Source organism: Zonotrichia leucophrys, chromosome 1 (genome assembly GCF_028769735.1).
Source record: "Zonotrichia leucophrys gambelii isolate GWCS_2022_RI chromosome 1, RI_Zleu_2.0, whole genome shotgun sequence".
Classification (NCBI taxonomy): Eukaryota; Metazoa; Chordata; class Aves; order Passeriformes; family Passerellidae; genus Zonotrichia; species Zonotrichia leucophrys.
Genome location: NC_088169.1, coordinates 105,998,198 through 106,019,429, shown reverse-complemented (window position 1 = coordinate 106,019,429; position 21,232 = coordinate 105,998,198). Strand labels below are relative to the sequence as shown.

At 41.2% G+C, this 21,232-nt stretch overlaps 1 protein-coding gene across 5 annotated transcripts in view; it reads right to left on the bottom strand.

Annotated features, from left to right (window-relative positions):
- Positions 1–21,232, bottom strand: part of NRIP1 (nuclear receptor interacting protein 1) — a 124,241-nt gene that overhangs the window by 69,525 nt on the left and 33,484 nt on the right. For 2 of the 5 annotated variants that reach the window (XM_064726769.1, XM_064726802.1), the window contains exon 1: positions 3,564–3,641. The exons of 1 other annotated variant lie outside the window; for it this stretch is intronic. The gene's annotated coding sequence lies outside the window, so the exon portion shown is untranslated. Of the gene's footprint in view, positions 1–3,291; positions 3,340–3,563; positions 3,642–21,232 lie in introns of those variants that run through there. 2 more of the 5 variants (XM_064726810.1, XM_064726787.1) reach the window with 2 other exon arrangements.

The window sequence follows — 21,232 nt, the reverse complement described above, 5'->3', positions numbered from 1 at the left end:
TTTCCCAAGGAATATCTTCCCACTGGGAAGCACATGAGTTTTCACATGATCCCAGATGTTCACCACAAGTACTGGGTGCCAACCCTTGTATGCTGCTCTCGAATTCTGTCTTTTCCAATGCAACTAGCGAATCTCTAACACCAAAACGTGGAAAAGCAATGCCACAACCCTGCTAAACACTTCCCCCCGTTTGCTGCAGGCAGGCCAGCACAGCTCAGAGTTACTGCTCTTATCATTTTGGGCTGCTGGCAGGAAGAAAGAGCAAACCACAAATGCTGTTACCATTAACCTTTTTGTCTTTAGTTCAAGGCTGTTTAGACAGACTGTCAAATTTATGCTTTCTATCTTTTTTGCACATTTATGCATATTCTTTCACACCTTCTCCTCTTGCTCAGGCTTCACTCCTTACCTACCTTTCTCCTTGTTTGTCATTGCCTGCCCTCCTGAGCAGAAATGATTTATACTTCAAACTTTGCACTTCTTGTCCCAAAAGGGTATTTAAGCTTTTTAATCCATAGGATAGCTATCCTATTAACCCTGCCTCCAGCTCATCACCCAGCCCATCACTCAGCAGGTGGGAGATGATGCAAGCACCATGCAAGGGAAGGGTAGCCACCAAAGCTCCCCATGGAAAAGGGGTTGTGCCCCCAAACCAGGCACCCAGCTGGGATCCCCACACTTTCCCCAGGCTGTCTTCTGGATCCCCTCCACTCCTTGTACATTCACATACAGGAAAAAGAAACACAACCAACAAGACTTGTGGGGTTGGAGGCACATGCAAGCTCTGAAGAACTATTCTAAAATAATTCAAAAGTCTTATGGTCTTCATGTCTCCTCTGACAGCTCTGCAAGGAGGTGTCAAGCACAGCCCCGGAGCAGGACAGCTGACTGGGGGAAATGCAACTCCCTGGCTTTGCCTTGGGCAAGTTTATACATGTGCTTGGCACGGTGCAGAACAGGGTTTATCTTTTACTGTAGCCATGGCCTGAACTGTCCCTGGTAAAGTTAACAGAGCTCTCACTGCTAGTGATAATAAAGCTGGCACTACAGAAACTTTTTGCCAATGCTCAAAGCCTGAAAAATAAAGTTTGCTCTGAAGAGACAAAATAAGCTTTAAGCAAGCAAGACTTTGTCAATTCTTTTAAGCAAAACCTGCAATAAGCAAAACCACAGGCAAATACAAGCACCATAAAGTTAATTCATGTTTGGATTAACTGAATCACTTTAGTTTTTCTTGATGCCTTTTACAGGACAAATTTACCCCAAACACTGCAGGTGATACAGCCAGTGATTAGATCACCCTTTTAAGTTTACAATATAAAAACATTATTTACTTTTACTTCTTTATCAACATAGTTTTTATGACTATAATAAATTTTGGTTAGCACATCTTTCACTTCAGAAGAAACAAGCATGGGAAGCAGAGAGGAAGAGCATGTTTTTATCTGCAATTTTCTGCCAAAAGACTAAAAGGGAAAAAACCCCAAAAACCTCAATCCAGCATGGTTTGGCATTTGACTGCATGCTGTGTTCTGTGCACGCATGGCCTACAAAACCTGAAAGCCATTGATAGCTCCTGCTCATTAGATAACCCAGAAGCACAGGCCAGTCTAGCAGCAGGTCAGATTTCACCCCTGCCCAAAACAAGCAGTCACTACTCCCTGCCTCCTCCATGGCACACTCAGAACACAAACACCCTTACATACACATTTCACTCATGACTAACTCGCTGCCTTGCTCTGGAGGCCATGTCAACTCTATCTCAGGAGACCACTGACAGAACAAGTCAAACTTCTCCACCACAAGTTTGGGAACACAGCAGCAAAAACCCCAAAGCTGCCTGAGCACCGTTCTCGATGAGAATTTCTGCCTTCCAAGATGTTAGCTACTCATGCCCATAGAGCAGAATTACTCAGATGCCATTAAATCTGATCCCAACCACAAGATATCCTCAGCTCAGAGAGCTTTTGTCATCTGGCATCTTAATGTGTCACTCTCTCATGTGTTCAGTCAGCCCTGGAAGCAGCAAATCGCATTTGTGTATTAAAGAAAACGTTCCCTGCTCGCTCAGGAATACACATCCCCCCTTCCACAAGTGACTGCTTCCTCCCCACAGCTCCTCGCAGATTGGATTCGCACTCTTTGTTAAATAAAGCTTTACGGTATCTCTGAACATTTATAGTGCCATGACTCAGTTAAATTCTAATCAGCCTGTGAGCTGTCTGACACTGCAGCAGGTCCCCTCAAAATAAAACGAGGAATAATATAGTCTCCAGATTCCAGAGAGATGAGGCAAAAGAGGACAACTTCCACTTCAGCCTGCTTAACAACAACATAACCCCAAAGCTGGGAATCCCACTGGCTTTTTCCAACACTTTCAACATGTGTCAAGCATTTTATCTGAATCCTTCTTTAAATTAAAAGCCCAGTAAATCAGCAGGATACACAAGACCGAAGAAGAAAGGTGCAGCACAGACACAAGGCTGTCTGCTCGCTACAACGCTGCCCCCGTTTTGCCTCTAGTACGTTTCCTTATGTTTCACTACCTTCCAACTTAATCACCCACTGACACTTCGAAAGAAGAGCCTCAAACAACACGTTCTTTAGGGAAAAACCAAGGGTGGAAGTGAGGGGAAGAAAAAATTTTAAAATTCACCTTTAGAGGGCTTCGGGGACACACCAAAAAAAAAAAAAAAAAAAAAAAAAAAAAAAAACAAACCACACCACGTCTGGAAAAGTAACCTTTAGTCTAGAAGGGAAACAGCGACGTCCCTAAGGAGCCCGGAGCGATGAGAAGGCATCTTTGGGGGGCGCAGGGAGCCGAGCCCGAGCCGCGGCCGAGCGGGGCCGGCGGCGGCAGCCCCGGGCTGGCTGCGGGCCCGCAGGTGGCGGCGGGCGGGCAGCGCCAGGGCCGGCAGGAGGCGGCGGGGGCGGCGTGGCCTTGCCCGCAGCCCCGGCAGCGAGGCCGCGCCGCCGCAGCCGCTGCGCACCGGGGAGCGCCCGGCCCCGGGGAGCGCTGGCACCAGCCCACCCAAAGGGGGGCCCGGCCGTGCGCTCGGCGCTCGGCGAAACACCGGCGGGTCCCGGGGGGACGGAGTAGTAACTTTTCCGTGCCGGCGGCTCCCCCAAACCCACCGCGGCCGGGCAAACTTTCCGCCCGCGCCGGGGGTGCCGCGGGGCGGCCGCCGGGCTCACCCCGGCATTGTTCCCCGGTGCCGCCGCCCGGCAGCGCGGCCCCGGCCCGGCCCGCCCCGCTCGGCCATTTCCCCGGCGGAACAGCGCCGCACTCACCCCGCAGCCGCCGCGGCTCCTCCCGGGCGGGCTGCCCGAGCCCCCCGCAGCCGCTCCGGCCGCACGCCGCCCCGCTGCCGCGGCCGGTCCCGGCGCTGAGCTCCGGGGGAGCGGCGGCCGGCGGAGCCGAAGCGGACGGACAGACGGACGGACGGACGGGTCCCCGCGGCTGGAGGACAGGACAGGGCTGGACAGGGCAGGACGCGCCGCCTCCCTCCCGCCACCGCCGAGCCCGCGCGTCCCCCCCGCCCCGCGCATCCCCGCGCACATACAGGGCGAGCCGAGCTCCGCTGCGCTGCTCTCCGCGGCTCGGGGCTCTGCTGCAATGCCTGCGAGGCTGACTTTCAAAGCCTAACCCGCAGCCGCGATCCTCCCTCTCCGCCTTCCACCTCGCCCGCCGCGGCGCAGCCCGGCCCCTCCCCGCGCCGCGCCATTCATCTCTCCAGCCAAGTTTCTTAACCCTTTGGTGCCCTCCCGGCAGGAGGCAGCGCGGGATGCGGGAAGCAGGGATGAGCCCCCCGCCCCGCCCCGCCCGGCCAGGGCAGGGCAGGGCGGCCGCGCCGCACGTACGCGCATCCCATCCCCTCCTGCCCTCTCCAATTAATCTCACTGAAGTCGCGGAGCCCCCGGGAAACAAACTTGAGAGCGACAGCACCGGAGGACCCGTATCTAATGAAAGCGGCAGTGGCTTAAAAATAACACTTTTTTTTTGGTTGTGGTTCTTTTTTTCCTTTTCCTTTCCCCCTTTGGCTGCTTTGGAATAATAGGGGGGGGGGGGGAAGATGGGTGCTGCTAGTGTTACTGGTACTTATCGGTTTAGAGCTTATGTTTTCAGCATTTCCTCCTAAAAACACTCGCTAGAAACTCCAGTGCTATTATTACTATTGTTATTGTTATTATTATTGTTATTGTTAGTACCGCTATTTTGAAGGAAAAGCCGGGATGCTCCCGGCACGGGAGGGCAGCGGCCCCGGCACCTGCGGCTGCTCCCGTGCGGCGCTGCCCCGGCCGCGGCCCTGCCGGCTCCCGGCACGGCTCCTTATCCCTGCCCCAGCCTCCCAGAGCACCGGGAGCAGGGAGCATCCCTGCCGGCTCCCGGCACGGCTCCTTATCCCTGCCCCAGCCTCCCAGGGCACCTGGAGCAGGGAGCATCCCTGCCGGCTCCCGGCACGGCTCCTCATCCCCTGCCCCAGCCTCCCAGGGCACCGGGAGCGGGGAGCATCCCTGCCCGCTCTGCCAGGGCGCCCGGCGCTCCCTGTGCCGCGGGGGAAGGAGGACAGGCGGGGGAAGCGCTTTCAGCATCGGGGCAGACCGATCAAAGTCATGCTGTCTGCCCACATCGCAAATAAATACAGTTTGGGAGGGGGAAAATAAAAATAAGACAGCGAGGAGTTGGGCTTCCCAAGAAGAGTCAGCCCTACGCTTTGGTAGGCGACGTCCCCAAACCTCTGCTGTCAGAAATTGCACTGAATGTCAAGTTGTTCTTTAGGCTTTGCTGCCACCAAAGAGAGTACGCAGCGATACAGGCTGAACTTGGCTGTATAACGAAGCTACAAAGTGCATGCGACCTTCATCGCACCTCCTGTGTGCCCGTGTTTAACAAACGTCTCGACGTGTCGCACACTGTCTGCCAAACCTCTGCAGAGTGCTCCATGATACTTCACTTCTGCGAGTCAAAGACTGACGGAAGAGAAACAAATTTGTTTGCAAGTCACATATAAACTGCATGGTAATTACTGCATTAACACACGCCAACCTTTTAGTTTTAAAGCTCAGGTAAAATAAATGATCTGCTCAAGCGTCTTTTTAGTAAGAGATTAATATTAAAGGAATGTCCACTTTAAAGAAATCAAAAGGGAGTTACGTTTATGAAAAGCTAAACATTTTAACTGAGTGATAACATGAATGAAAGTAGATGTAGGAATGTTAAGCAAAACCTCTTTCACTTTGGAATGTACGGATTGTGTACAGGCTTAGAGTGGAGCTAGTAATGTATTACTTGACCTATTTTTTTAAGCCAATGAAAGATTTAGGTTAACTTCATCATGTGTTTTTAACCACTTTCTTCCAGACATGCAGCAGCGTTTTCTAAAGCCATTGCATGTCACAGTGTTTATACAAGCCTCTTTTTGAGAACATGTCTCATAATATAGCCTGATCCTACTTCCATTAAAAGAATGGGTTTGCTCTTCATTTCCATTATAGGCTCATTAGCAAATTTTGATCGTAAAGAAATTATCCTTAATTTTTTTATTTCACAAAGAATCTTCATCTCAAATTTTTTTCAATGCTAAGCAGCTGAGTTATCTAGGGAAAAGGAAATTTTCTCATTACTGCAGCAATTTATCTGCTATTTCAATCAAGAGTGTCTGTAGTAGAGACGTCTTTCATTCTTAACCTTAGGGAATGTATTGCGTAGATGAGAGACCTACAAAATGAGGAATCTTGGACAAGCAACAGAAAAAAACGTGTGTGTGGAGTATTTGTTAAAATTATTGTTGTCAGGTAACACATAGTTGCTTGAGGACACAAGTTTAGAAGATACAATCAACTGAGACTGTATTAAATAATAAAACATAAAGATTTAGTAGGTTATTTCCACTACTTAATAGCTGTATCACAGTGAATGGTACCACTAGTCCACGTTTACTTAACTATGAGAAATCAAACAACCTACCGAATAAATATCCTGTGCAAGTAAAGGAAAAAATCCACCACACAGTAAAATCCACCTCTCAAGAGGTATGGAAGTACTGATGTGTATTTGTTGGTCCTTTCTGAACCTTCTTCAACCAAACCTAAACACAAACATAAAATGTGAGCATCCCTGGCTGTACCCACCTACCATCTGTGGGTGGTGTCTCTACCTTCACTTTCCTATTGATATCACAAAACAGGACACTTTGTTTGATTTTTTTTTTTTTAAGGGAATTCATCACTATAAGATGCTGTTAAATGGAAGGCCAATTGTGACAGGGAAGCATAAACTACCTTTGCATCAGTCTTGGAAGGGAAAAGCTTCCAAGTATTTTTAGAGCTTACATTAGAACTCACTCCCAGAACTGCAAGCACTTACTGGAGAGCTCTTGGTTTCATACTTTGGTGATATCAGCAAACCATTTATTTTTTACATTTATAAAAGTACATCATAATGCACCCCCTCCTTTACAAGACAGAGGGATATATTTTTGACCTGGGAAAACTTCTATCAAAACCAAAATATAACTATGATTGTGACATTCTTGAAGAACAAAATTAATCTGTCTGACCATTTAAAAAATGGTTAAATAAATAGTTGATGCACCTAAAACTTCTCTTTGATAATTTTGATGATAACGATACTGCATTTAAAAAGACAAGAAAAGATGCATCTTCAGTAGCAAACTTTGTCTTTAACTTGCTGAAGCAAAATACCCTGTGTTTTGGTCTGTGCCATATGGTTAAAAGACACATATTATTATCAAAAAATGTTGTTTTATTATTCCCAAACCTTTTTAAGCTAATGCTAGCTTATTTTTAAATCACATAAGGTGCTTTGAAGAGCTTGGGAGAACTACAGTTGCTTTTATTTTGATTTTTATTTAAGGTTATCTCAGCGTCTCAAAAAGCTAACCACTCTGAAACTACCTTTTTCAATCACAATAATTAAGGCTTTGCTTTATGGCATCCAATCATGATATGAGAGGCTTAGGATGTGGTCGAGAAGCTAGCTGGCTTTACAGAAATGTATTTCCAGACTAAATCTTCCTCTAAAATAGTTTGTCAGCCTTACATAGACAAATAATGAAATTCTGTCCTTGACTCAGCCTAGTTCAATTCACATAATATGTCAGATTAGCCACCATTTCAAAGGTGCCTTCACAGAGGATTAAATCACCTAGTTGTTACAGAATTTAGGGAGGCACACACACACATAAACCAAAAAATAGGACATAAAAATAAAAAAGGAATAATTATGAATCCTGTTTATTCAATATAGGACTTCAGAGGAGGTTTGCTTTAATTAATGATCATCATGTAATGGGGTTCATCCATAAATGTGAAGTAGCAAGGTGCAAAAGTCTGCTGTTCTTCAGGAGTACTGTCTGAGAATACCTGAAATCAGTGGGAACCTTACAAGGGTTATCAGAAGAAAAACTGGTCCAGGGAAGGGCTCCTGCAGGGGCATCTCCTGTTTTCCTCATGGCAGCAGCAACTCTGCAACTGCTGGTGGTGGAGTTGAATTACACAATAAAGTGTCAAAGGAACAGTAATACACTCTACCAGCTGAAAGTTATAAAAACTACACACCACTGCTTTTTCTTCTACCTGCATTTAAAATTATAAAAGTATTTGTATGCATAAGTCTGTCATTCCCTACTGGAGCTGTTTTCCACTTCCTTTTTTCTTTTTTTTTTTTTTTAATTACAGAGTCTACTTCCATTTTTACAAGTACTTCCAAGCAGGTCATCTGAGAGGAATGTACCCTTAGCAGCTCAAATTAATTTTTTTTCCCTGCATTATTTAAAAGTAGACTTCAGACCGTGACTATTTATTCTAAGAGTAATAAGCAAAGGACCAGATGCTAGATTCTTTTCAATTACAGAAACATTTAAAGACAGCTGTACCATATAAACTCTCATGGAGGAATCATATGCTTGCAGCATCTGGTGGGTTTTGGCCATGCCCCCAGCACGCCGTATCTGTTCTGAGGCACAAGCTAGGGCGAGGTTTACTTCACCATGTGGGTTTTTGGGGTAGGGGTGTGCCATTTTTTGACCCGAAACGAGGACTAATGTGACCCACAGGGGTCCAAGGATGAGGGAAGAGACGAGGATCTGACTCCATGTTTCAGAAGGCTTGATTTATTATTTTATGATATATATTATATTAAAACTATACTAAAAGAATAGAAGAAAGGATTTCATCAGAAGGCTAGCTAAGAATAGAATAGGAAGGAATGATAGCAAAGGCTCTGTCTCCAACTCTCTGTCCGAGCCAGCTGGACTGTGATTGGCCATTAATTAGTAACATCCAACATGGGCCAATCACAGATGCACCTGTTGCATTGCACAGCAGCAGATAATCAATGTTTACATTTTGTCCCTGAGGCCTCTCAGCTTCTCAGGAGGAAAAATCCTAAGGAAAGGATTTTTCATAAAAGATGTCTATGACAAACTAACACTTCAGGTCTTGCATTTAGTGGCAGGAAATAAACACTGCTTTACGCCTTTTATAGAAGAGTCAAAAGGGCTGGTGCTAAATTGACATGACTACCTGACATTAATTATTTTACAAGAATAAAACACCAGGATATTTTATCCAGAAGAGAGCATCCTGTACTCTTGAATTTCCTTCAATTTCATCCCACTTGCACAAACATGAAGATTGTATTTCTGAGAACAGTGTTCTGATGAGTCACGTTCCTGGTAGTGTGAAAACACATCCAGAAAATAACCAGGCTGGAGTCCCTGTTCCTAAACTGGCATGAGAAACTACCAGCAGAGCATTCCATTGTGTGTTGATGCCCATGCAAAGATAGCATTTGAGAAGGTTATGGGCATCTATCTGGAACAGTTCAGAACGTTCATTTCCCCTCCAGAATTTGTATTTTCCTCTTTTGTCTGACAAAGGAGTTCCCCATGTCAGCAGTAACAGATTGAGAGAGGACTGAGGAATCGTGCCCTCTCTCACACTCTGCTTTCAGAAGTCACTCTCAGTAACAATTTTGTTTCACAGCCCCATTTTTCTGGCTGGCTAGCATGAGCTCTGGGTAACCCTTTGTCTGGATCTCATGGTGACACAAGGCATGTTGTTGAAACAGCATGTTCTAAAATGAAATGAACAGTGCGTACGGATTATACACACACGGTCTGGCAGCCAATACCACACTGCAAATGAATAAAGTTCTGGAGAGGACCATTAAGAAGCACCTAAAAAAGCAAAGCTCAAGTGTCCTGTGTTTGCCCTTCAAAATAACACAGGTGCTGGACAAACATTTTAAGATAAATGAACATTTTAATTACGTATTAAAATTGCAATAACATTCTTCAGTACAAATGATACTAGGTGCTCTGACTCAAGTACAGGAAACTGCTGTGTTAAGCTAAACTGTGCATCTCATGTATTTTTATTAAATCTATTTCCCTCCCCATATATTATTTTATGTACAACTAAGAAATTCTGAGGAAAATCTGGCTTCTTTGTCCAGGGACCTAAAAGGAGACTGTTTTGAAAACATGCTTCCAGTACTGAGAATGAAATATTCTCCAAAAAATTGTTGCTTAACTACCTAACATCACAAATTTAGTCACAAGTGATTAATTAGTGTTTCTGTTTACATACAGATGCCTAATGAGAAAATCCATTTAAATTGTGTATCAAAAAACTTAAAGAACTCAAACCACCGGGCCATGTAAAGTTAGATAAGTTTCTGCTTGATTGTATTTTACTTCAAGAGTTTATCAGAATCACATTAGCTGTGCTTTTACAACTGATCCAACTATATATCTTTGCATATTTTTATTAGCATACAAATATCTGGGTTTTATTAGGCGATATTAGCTCCACTGAATGTTAGGTGTATAACAAATCCAGCTTTGATGCTGTTGATCATTACGCCAGCAGTTTACATCTGACATAAAACTGTCAGAGGCATAGGAGTGACTCAAGTCACCATAAACCACAACGCAACTGCTCTGTTCACATAAGTTGCACCCCCTTGCAGAGGTGGGGAACTTCCCTTGCCACTTTTTGCATATATTTTGGAGATCTGCCTGGCCAAGACTGCCCTGGCTTTAAAAGGAGTGGGAATGTGAGGATACTGCCATATATAAACAGCAGATACTATGCCCTGTTTCTATATATGTAATTCTAATTTTGGAATAATTGCATCTCTTTTTTCTTCTTTGATATATGGTTAAAAATAAAAAGGTGGAAGTATTTTCTGTGGAGAAGAAAATTCATTCTGGGTTTTGATGACTTAGCACAGAGAAATCTGGATTACGTTCTTAATTTGAACAACATCCATTTTGCTGCATTACAGTGGCCAAAACAACCACTCAAAAATAAAAGCTTGACTAAAGAAAATAATTGCATTTTGTTAATAATTTGAAAATTTTGTTTCATGTTTATTTGGTTTGGAAAAATAAAAAACTTTAAGTATAACTTGCTGAATTTTGTCTAACCTTCTGTTCTCAGTTTTTCCTTTGCTTTGTTATTTTAAATAGGCAGAATACTGTCATCTTATACAACATGCAAATGGATCCATGTTTTTCTGAAAAACTCCTTTCAAAATTATTCCATCCCCTAAAATAACTTATTTAATGTAAAGCATACTGAAACTCTTAGTACATCATACTATTATTAACTTTCTTAATGTAGGGGTAAGGACTCGCATTGCTTCTTACAGTAAGCCCCTAAAATATGTTTTATTCCACATCCCGAATAACTCTTAAATATTTCAATGGCCTGGCCCATTGTCCACCAGCAGAAACATACAAAAACAGTTGCTTGAAAAAATGGAAAAAACGTATTCGATAAAAAAAAGAGAATTGTCTGTGTGGCTTGTCTAAAGCAGATTTAAACTCTTGAAAAGGTGATCCCTAGTCCCAATTATTTAACAAATAATAATTAAGCAGTTAAATTGGCCAGGTTAAGTACATAAACATTTTTTCACCTCTCCCAAGCCACTTTATATACCAGTTATTTGTAATTTTCTACTCATGCTGTCTGATTAATATCGCTTATATGGATGCTTATATGGATGAAGAAAGTTAATAAATGACACAACAAATCAGATAAATTCTTGGATTTTTGAAAGAAATATTTTCATGTTCTTTCCAGAGTTATTACTTCAGTGGTAAATAGATTTTGTTCATGTCCTTTCTATAAAGAAAAAGAAAAGATACCAACAATTTACTCTGTTATGATTCTCACTGTTCTCTACTGAAATTCTTTCCCAGTATCAGAGATATACTGCAATTCCAGTAATAAGCTGTACTTGGATTTATGAGCAAAACACAGCGTAAATCATGACATGAAGACATGTAATTCTGTTTTCTGTGACTCATCAGCTTTTTTCCCAGTTCCCACCTTGATATCCAAAAAACCCAGCTTTTTGAAAAAAAAAAAAAAAATTAAAAATTGGGATAAATTGTATGGCCCAGACACTCCAAAGAAGAATACTTTTCCTCTGGTCGCACACTGTTCTCTTCTGAATTTTCATTCTTTCTTTTCACTATCTCTTCTCTGAGAGCTGAAATATCACTGAACATTTTCACTGATAATTCTGATCCTGCCAGAATGCTTCTGGTAGAAAGAAAATCTGTACCAGAAAATAAAAAGTAAACTACTGACTTTTTTCCTAAATTCTCAAAAAATTGGTTAAAAAAATCATGATTTGCAGAACCTGTCATCCTATAATTAGGTTAATTGTCTTTTTATTGCCCCTTCTGAGCTTAAAAGAAAAAAGAGTAGCAATAGCATTATTCAGTTGCTCAAATCTAGAAGAAAACAAGAAGTGCCACACCATGCAATAATTCTGTTTGTTATAAGTTGATACACAACATGAAGCATAAAATCCCTCCATGAATTTCTGTGTTAAAACAGAAAACAGCATCACCAAAAGACATAAAGGATTTGCTTTTGACTTCAGTGAGTATGGAAACAGATTCTATATTTTGGGTGGGGCTTCCACTACTTAAAATTTTCAGCAGGACAGCAGAGATGTAACCTTCTCCTAAAGGCAGGCTCTCATACACCAGCTACTCTCATTCTGCTAGATCTTAATGTTCTTCTTGAATGCCTGAAGAGCTTTATCTTCCTATTTGGCACCGTTCTAAATTGGCTTAAATCATATTTATCCAACATTTACCTACATTATATTTTCAAGGGTAATTTGTGTCCTTCTCCCAGAGCATTTTTTTTTTTTTTTTGTGCTCTGTAGGGTTCCACTCTGGCCCTGTTCTTACTCAGCAATCTGAAGCTGCCTGTGAGCAGTGCTGGTCATTGGCATCGCTCTGGATATCATTTCCATGCTGACAAGACACAGATATTGTCAACCAAACCAGCAATTTCAGATGATGCTATTACCATATTAACAAGCTGGTAAGCATAAAAGCCTCTACAAGCATCAATTTTCTTCAGTTAAAATCAGAGAAAAACCCTGAGCTGTTCATGGCTGGCTCTTGCCATCAACCCACACCCACTTGAACTTCTAACCCAGCTTGAAAATTCAATGTAGGTTCATTGGCTAAAAACCTTGTATGTTTTATGATTGCAAGCTCTTCTTTCAGTGTTGCAGTCAAAAGATTAAGGCTTCTTATGATTAGTTGAACTAAATGTGCTTGGTTATTGCTCACTCATGCTTTTATGTTCCCTGGGCTAGATTATTTTAATGCCCAGCTTGTTGATCTGTCAAGGAGGCCGATTATCAAATTTCATCTTGTGTAGCAAGTGCTGTTTCCAGAGCAAGTATTGTACACACTAATGCAGGTTTCATACCTGCTGTTCCCTCACAGCGGTCACTACTACTACACCACAAAATCTATTTAAGCTATTACTGCTCTTATACTACCAAGTGTTTTCATGAACTTTGGCTTATTATAAGAGATATTTGTCAGGGGGCTGATTCTACCAGGGTAAGGTAACAGAAGCTTTATCACTGACTTCAGACTAAAAAAAAACAACTAAATTTCTGACAGTTGCTGTAAAATGCTTAATAAGTGTTTAATATCTAATATCTAAGCTGTTTAATTTTCTTTTGATCTTTCCTGTGAAAAAGAAAATTTTAAGAGTTTTATTCCCAGGACTTGGCTTTTAAACAACCTGAAGTTAAACTTTCCAGAATAGTGTCAGTAGGACCTTTTTAGAGAACACAGAACTTCAAGAGTCAGTGGTGGGGAGTAAGAGGATTTAGAACCCTCTAGCACTAACAACAGAGGTAATTTCACAACACACTGCATAACTTACTTGCTTATAGGAAGTCCTCACAAGAGCAAGAATTTCTGCACAAAAAATTTCTGTCACCATTTAAAAGGAAAGGAGCAGTTGTAGAACCACTACAGTTGTAGCTAAGAATATGGGCCTACACAGATTGCACTGAAGATTAAAATATTTTGGCTCAAGTGTCTGCTGTAATGAGAATATGTATAAACTGACAGAGCTGAAAAGCATTTAATTTAGATGGCAGACTACAAAAATTAATGTGAAAATGAGAATTGCTTAGGGGTAATAGATTGAGGATACAAGACTCATTTTTTAAGTGTTAACCTTTTACATGACAGTGTGATACTGTAATTAAAAAGACAACATTCTTTGTTTGGGGAATTTATTTTACATTCTTAATTGTTTTGTAGTTCCTATGTTATGATTTTTTTTCCGGCAACTTCTGACTGACAGAAGTTGAGGATTTTTCATATCAATACAATGGAATGAGTGAGCTTCATTGTACTGAGCAAAAGATTAAACAGCAACTTGTTTTAATTGCTGTAAATTATTAAATTAAACTATTCCTGAATATTAATATTTGTTCTGGTCTATCGTGCATGTGAACATGGGAAATCAATTGATTTCTTTCTAGTAACTGGATCCTTAAGAACTTACCCCAAACTTTGAGCCACTTTGATGTTCAAAGGCTGAGATCAGAGATGAGAAGAAAAAGAATGGAGACCTCTTCACAATATTTTTACCTTTGAAGTCTCAGGTTAAAAGTACTATTTCTGTGTGCTTAAACAAGCAAGAGAATGAAGGATAAGATCATGAATTATGATAACAGACAAGTGACAAATGTTTTGCATGAAGTACTTTTCCTTGTCGGGAGAGAGAATGTTCTTCTAAGAGATTTCCAAAGAGATTGGCAATTTCTAGAGTCAATTATCGGGAAGGAAGAGATATATACTGTATTTGGGTTTAACTGTTTAAGTGGGAATAAAAGATTCATTTGGAGCTTTTCCCCTTGTTTCCCTCTACATTTCACACAAGTGGTAGCAAACATGCACATTATCCAACTGTCAACAAATCCCCTAGACTCAAGCCTGGAACAGCACATCCCACGTTTCCCCCATGAAAACCCTTCATGAAAGCTCCTCTGTCATTCAAGATCATACTATTCCCTCCTCTATTTATCTCTAAGTGTCACTCAGCTCCATTCCACCAGCTTGGAAAAACGTCAAGAACTTTTATCTTCAGAGTCAGTTGCCAGTTCTGTTTAGTGAACAAGCCAGCAGGGACCTCTGGTGCCATCAGTGCCCCTCTCTTCAGGGATGGAGTATATCATTATCCCGATGGCTGGACAGAAAAAAAAGCTGCAGTTTTAGAATAGTTCTCAGGGAGCAGTTACTGGAAATCTCCTCCCTTGAGACAGACTATTGGCAACAAGTTTTGCTGCTGTGACATGAGGTATTGCATCAAGGCCCAATCCTGCCACTAATAAAGTTAGTGGGAAACGTGCCATTCTTTTCAAGCGAAGTCAACAGGATTAGTGTAGCAAATCAGGGCTAAAAAATGTACCTTGCATCTACAAATGCAAATGGAGAGCCAGGTCCCAAGTGAGAATGTCATTTTATGTCTGGTTTCAGAATCTGGCGATGTGTCAAATCAGAATAAGTCCCTTCCCCAAATTTCAAACTGACTTTATAGAAAAGGGAAGTTTCATTTTCATGTTGCAACACTTCCATTTTTGGTTTTAGGGGTGTTTGTTTAAGTTTGCGTCTAAAATAAGCCAAGAACAGACTGTTTCAGTGTTGGATTTCTTTTTCCTCTTAAAAAAAATTGTTTCCTCTAATACACGGCACATGCATTGTACAGATTTTAATTCTTTACAAAACTATTTTCTGATAGAAAATGATTCACTTTATGCTTTTTCTTAACCAGCTCTAGCAGACTCTTTTAATTACCAACAGACACATTACACAGCTGTGCTAGGAAATACAACTTAACCTGCTCAGCCTGAATGGGGAATTTTTGTGGATGTCAGCTGTCAGACCCACAGGCTCTGGACTGCACTAACAGGTAACAGTCCCCTTCTCCTGGCAAGGGTCCCTTTCCTATAAAGAAATAACATGGTGCTGGGTTATTTTAATTTTTATATATGTATGTGTGTCTGTTGGTTCATTTTTTTTTCATAAGATATTCTCATACTTGGCTACACTGGCTTTAATTCTACTTAAAATGACAGAACTGGATTGTCATCATTTTTAATGGGTAAAATCTATGCAGTTCGTCAGAGGTGCTGTAAAAATCTAATCAGAAATTAGACTGTAAAATTAATAGGGCTATATTCCCTATAATGCTGTTTTATAAATCTGGAACTGCAGCAGATTTGGAGTTCCACACACGGTGCAATTCAGCAGTGGTGAAGTCTTCAATTTAAACAAACAACATGTGCAGTAACTGGTAGCTGCAGTAACTGGTACCCCATGCCAAAGAGCTGCTGGCTGTGTTTTAATTTGAGTATTTGGGTACCAAATCCTTTCATTCCATGCCTTTCATTTGAGTGTATTTCTACACCACAGCTCTAGGCCATGGGATAACTTCCCCCTGGTTTGTTTTTATGCAGCAAAGGGTAAGAATGGCTGTGAGACACTGATTTTGACAACCCAGTCCTTGAGCGCGAATATCCCAATAAATCTCCCATTAGTTGGAGAGGAACGACGGGGGGAAATGGACAGAAGAGACACGGGGCAAGCTGAGGGAGGTGAACAGGGCTGTGGAGAAGAGCCAGCATCCCCCAGCAGTACCCAGGAGCCGGGTGAGGATGGTGTGATGCTTCCAGCATCCCCATCCCTGTGCTTGGCAGCACGAAGCCGCAGAGCCTGGTCCCCAGGCTCCCATCCCCAGCAGCCCGATGGGAAAATCCCAAACGGGACCCCACAGGAAAATCCCAAGCGGGATCCGCAGGATTTTCCTCCCCGTGAGAGCAGCAGAGCCTCCCCTGCCCCCGGCAGACCGGGCAATCTGGCGGCACATATGTGACATATGTGACATTATGTAAGGAGCGGCTGCTGCCGACCGGGAGCCGTGGCAGGGCGGCAAGAAGAGAAGGCAAAGCCTCTTCCCCCGCGCTGGAATGAGTCACTTCCAATGGAGATTTGCACCATTTTAACACCGGGTACCTCCCTGTAATGATTGTGCAGAGTTACTATAAAACCTCAGGGTTCATCTGCAGAAACGTCCCTTATGCCGGAGCTCTCTGTGGAGACATACTTGTAAAAATTGGTGTGAGGGGAAGATTAAATAGATAAGAGCATAAAACAGATTGTAGAATAAATACAGTCTTTTATTTATTCTGATTCTCCGTCTGAATTCTGTAATGCTGGGCAGATTCCTTCACCACGTTTCCCACCTCAGTTTCCCAGATGTGAAAGGCCTATTTCAACTTTCTCTACCTTATCTAAATGCTGTAATACAACAGAAATACATTCACTGCTGTCTAGCCTATGGAACCTGTATCTCAGTTTAATCTTCAAATTTGCAACAAACAATTATCAACATATAAATATGCTTTCTTATGGTTTTGGATTGTGTTCCTTTTCTTGTAGGTCCTGCTATTCATGCCATTCCAAGAAAAAAAGTGTTTGCCAAAGGTAAAAGAGCAAAATATTTTTTAACAACCTGACAGAGAATACAACACAATGAAAAAAAAAGTTTTTAAAAATCCAGTTTAAAAAAATCTTTGAGTAATATTTCTTTATATTAGTAAAGCCATTGCCTGAAGTAATCATGCACCATTAGTGCACAGCAGCATAAAACAAGGTGAAAACTTTTGAGAAAGAACTTAGAGGAATGAATTTGTAACAAGGAATACACTTTCTCTCTGCCATAATTGCACATTTAAGAGGCCTCTGCTTTACCAGCGGCAACTCAAAGTGACAATGCCTGGCTTAGTGCTGTTGTCTTTTAGCTACTATTATAGAAATTGTAGCTGCAGAATTTTCAAAGTGAACAATTTTATGCAGTTAATTGTGTAACATTGTTTACGAATTTAAACCCCACAATGAATGCATTATTCACAGACACACATAATGGACTCTTTGTATTGAATGATGGTTTAAGAAAAAATGTAACTGATTTTGGAGCTACAATGATTGATTTATGAGGTAAAATTAAAAGTTCTAAGTATGTATTATTTGTCTACTCACCAGCTAAGTGGATGGGGGTGGTATGAAAAATATCTATATATAACTAATTGCAACACATGGATATCAAGGAATCAGAGGAATTATTTCAAGCAAAGCAAAAGGATTACCCTAGAAGTAAATGGTGAAGATTTAAGAAAGGCAATTGGCTATCAAGGGAAACCAGACAAGAATTAGATGTTCTTGCCTATAAAAATCTTGTCTAATATGTAATGGAAGCTTTATTCTTAGAAATTTTAAAACAGCAGGATCGAACAATATCAAATTAAAAGACAGCACTCCAGTAACATCTCTCATTAATATCTTGCTTTTAAAGTAATGGTGGGACTTTAAATTGAATGGTACCAAATATGAATAATGGAAACTACCTGCCTTTAATGAAGAAAGGACTTCTGTGGTACCAAGGGATGTGACTTCTTGGTACTTACCAAGAAGTACTGGAAGTACTTTCCATTTTTAATTCATTTGGAAGGAAAAAAAATTATCATTATACATGGTGAATATCATAGGGATTCACAAGCAGTTCCATTAAAGAGCCTTAAACCAAGTAAAAAGCTTAGTTAGTTTAGATAAGAACTATGCCCTGCTGCTCTGCTGTAGCTTTTTACAGTAACAGATTTTAACTGAAAAACAAATTTAAGGAGGTACTTGTTTGATTTCATTTTCTCAACTGATACTTTAACAAAAGGATATAAAATCATATTAATGCATGGGGCCAATTTGGAAGAAACACACCAAAGCAATGCACTAAACTTGCTGCATCCACCATCCACTTCTACTAAGAAAAACGCTTAAATTCACTGTTAGCTAAATCCCATGAACATCTTGCTATCCCTTATTCGAGCTAGCCTGCTTCAGGGTAAAAATTCCATCTACAGGAAAACTGCTTTAGTAAAGGATAGATCCTCTTGTCAAAGGGCTGAAGGAGATGGGTTTAGTAGGGCAGTTTTTATAATTTAATAAAAAAGTTAATCCAAGTGTTTCCATATTGATTTGTCTTGATTTAAGTTCTAAAATAAGGGAAGGTTCACATTTCTATGAAACAGCCATGAACAGCACAATATATTATAATTTACCTTTAAGCTGGAGCAAAATAGCCCATTTTTCCTAGATTGGCAACTGTCACACATTTTCACATAGAAACAGGACAGATTACTCATTACTTTGATTTTAGATACCTAATTCCATCAAAATATTACAAAGCAAAACCATTGCATCAGCATGGAATATTTTATCCCTGAATTTTTGATGGGCAAAATAAAATAAAATTTTTCCAGATCTATCTGTAAATTCCTATATTACAGCATTTTGTGTATAAACAATGTAACATGTCTAGCATATATAAAAGCAGTTTTCACTCAGATTCACATTATTATCTATACCATATGACTTGTAACTTGTTAAGTATCAACTTCAGTTCATTATACCACTCAGCTTTGCACTCCTTATCCATTTATTCTCCTGCCAAAGCAACCTGACCCTTCTTCCACCCGAACATTAACACACATTATAAGTTTCAATTCTTCCTCTTTCTGGAAATTTATCTTCATACTTTGTGAACTTTGTAACTCATATTTTCATCAAGTTTCAGTCAGGACACTCTTATGGGTCTGAGTGACCACATTTTGAGTGTGTTTACACTCTTATGTCATGTGTGCTAGAATGACATTTTGAACTCCCACCAAAAAAAAGCAGAACATGCATTCAGTACATCAATAATGTTTATAACATGTCCCATAGAAATTAAATGGAAGTTCTGACACTGTTGCCTTTTCTAGTGTAATTTATTGAACTTGTGGCCACCAATTTGAAATGTTTATACATGCTAACATGTATAAACCCCCTCCACTGGCAATATTCTCCGTAAGAAAGAATGGCCATTAGGCACAATAAGATAACTTATGGAAAGTAGAAGCTCACATTTCACAATCTAGCAAAATACTAGTAGAAGACTAGCAAAAGACAAGTAGAAGTTTACAAATAAATAGCTGCAGTTATCATAAATTAAAAAAAAAAAAAAAACAAAACACCCAAATTTATCTGCTAGATTTCATTTGTTATTGAGTAAATGATAGTACTCTCTACTACAGATGACCTGGTGGCTGTCTAGGATTACAGATTGGAGCAGGGGTGATCCAGCCCAAAGGTTAGGGCCTGTGTCCAGAACTGGAAACGAGGCAAACGTTCATGGCCAAAAACCAGGAACCAGAAAGTCAAACCAAGGGTCAGCAGCCAGAGATAGGAATAAGCATCTGCCCAGGAATCACGACCTGAAATCAGAAACCCACAAGGAGAAACTGCAACCACAGGACACAGTGCAGAGGTGGTTCTGAAATATACACTGTGATGTGTGAGAGGATGCACCAGGGCTCCACCTTGGACCTGCTCCTGAGCCATGGCTGATGGGTCCAAACTGCAGAGACCCTGATTTACTACTCCAGGAGAAGATCTTACCACAGATTAGCAAATTTTACCTGAAAACATGGCAAATAAACCAGCCTTCTACCCTCCAAAACTCTCTGGATGTTGAGAAAGGTGAAAATTCTTTTCTCAGTATCACACTTGTTTAGGTAGATCCGTAGAAGGCTTACAGCTCTGCTGCAGACAATCCAGCAAGGTCCAGAGGAATTACATCCACTTAACCTTTCTGTATTTTTTTCTAAGATGCAACTTTCAAATCCATTACAAGCAGGCATGAATTAAAACAAAGATACAGAGTTTGGCTCCTTAGAATTCTGATAATCTTGTTGTATTCCTAAGCGTTTTTTGTACTATCTTTGGAGAGAGGGGTGCCAAGTGGTCAGACTAGATTTCTACCTGTAATTGTGTATGCATGAAGCAGCAGTGGAGGGAGGTTGTGTGCAACAGGGCCTGGTGTGACAAATCAACTCAAATGAAAAGTAGAATGGTTTGGGTTGGAGGTCATCTGGTCCAACTCCCTGCAGTGAGCAGGGACATCTTCAGCTAGACCAGGTTGCTCAGAGCTCCATCCAATCTGACCTGGATCAGCTTCCAGGACTGGGGCATCTACCACCTCTCTGGGCAATCTGTATCAGTGTTTCACCACCCTCATCATACAGAATTTCTCTTATCTCTAGTTTCAATTTACCGTCTTTCAGTTTAAAACCATTACATCTTGTCCAATCACAACAAACCCTGCTAAAAAGTCCCCATCTTCCTCAGAAGTCACCTTTTTGTGCTCAAAGGCCACTAAAAGGTCTCCCCAGATTCCTCTCTTCTCCAGAGACCCCAATTCTCTCAGCCCATCTTCACCACCTTGCTCAGGGATACCTTAGGCACATTAAGAATTTAAATATGCAAATATAGTTAAGTGGGTCAGAGCTCCCACATATTTCTTAGAAAAAAAATCATGTTGAGGATTTTGCTATGACCTCACCCTATTTTTCTGTGGGAAAGAAAAATATTGTCTGACTTCCCTCACAGCATATTCTACATCTTATTGACAAATCACTTATGACACTAATTTATTAGCATAGAAATATTACTACACTCAAGACAGCCTGCTTTGATTTACTACATCAGGGTTTTTCATATGCCAAGGTCCTATCATCTCTGCTGGATCATTAAAAGTCCCTTGGCTTTTTCTTTTTTTTTTTTTTTTATTTTGTGCAATGTAAGAGTTTTGCCCTGTGGCCCTGGCTAAAATCCTGAGTATTGGAATGGATTTGCTGCTCAAAGGAAGATTCACTGACCTGCTGCTTAAGATATACAGGATTTGGTTATCAAAACCATCTTTACATTAGCTCCTTGCTGAAAAAGTCAATGGCAAAGAAGGGGAAAAGGGGGCATAAACACAGAAATGT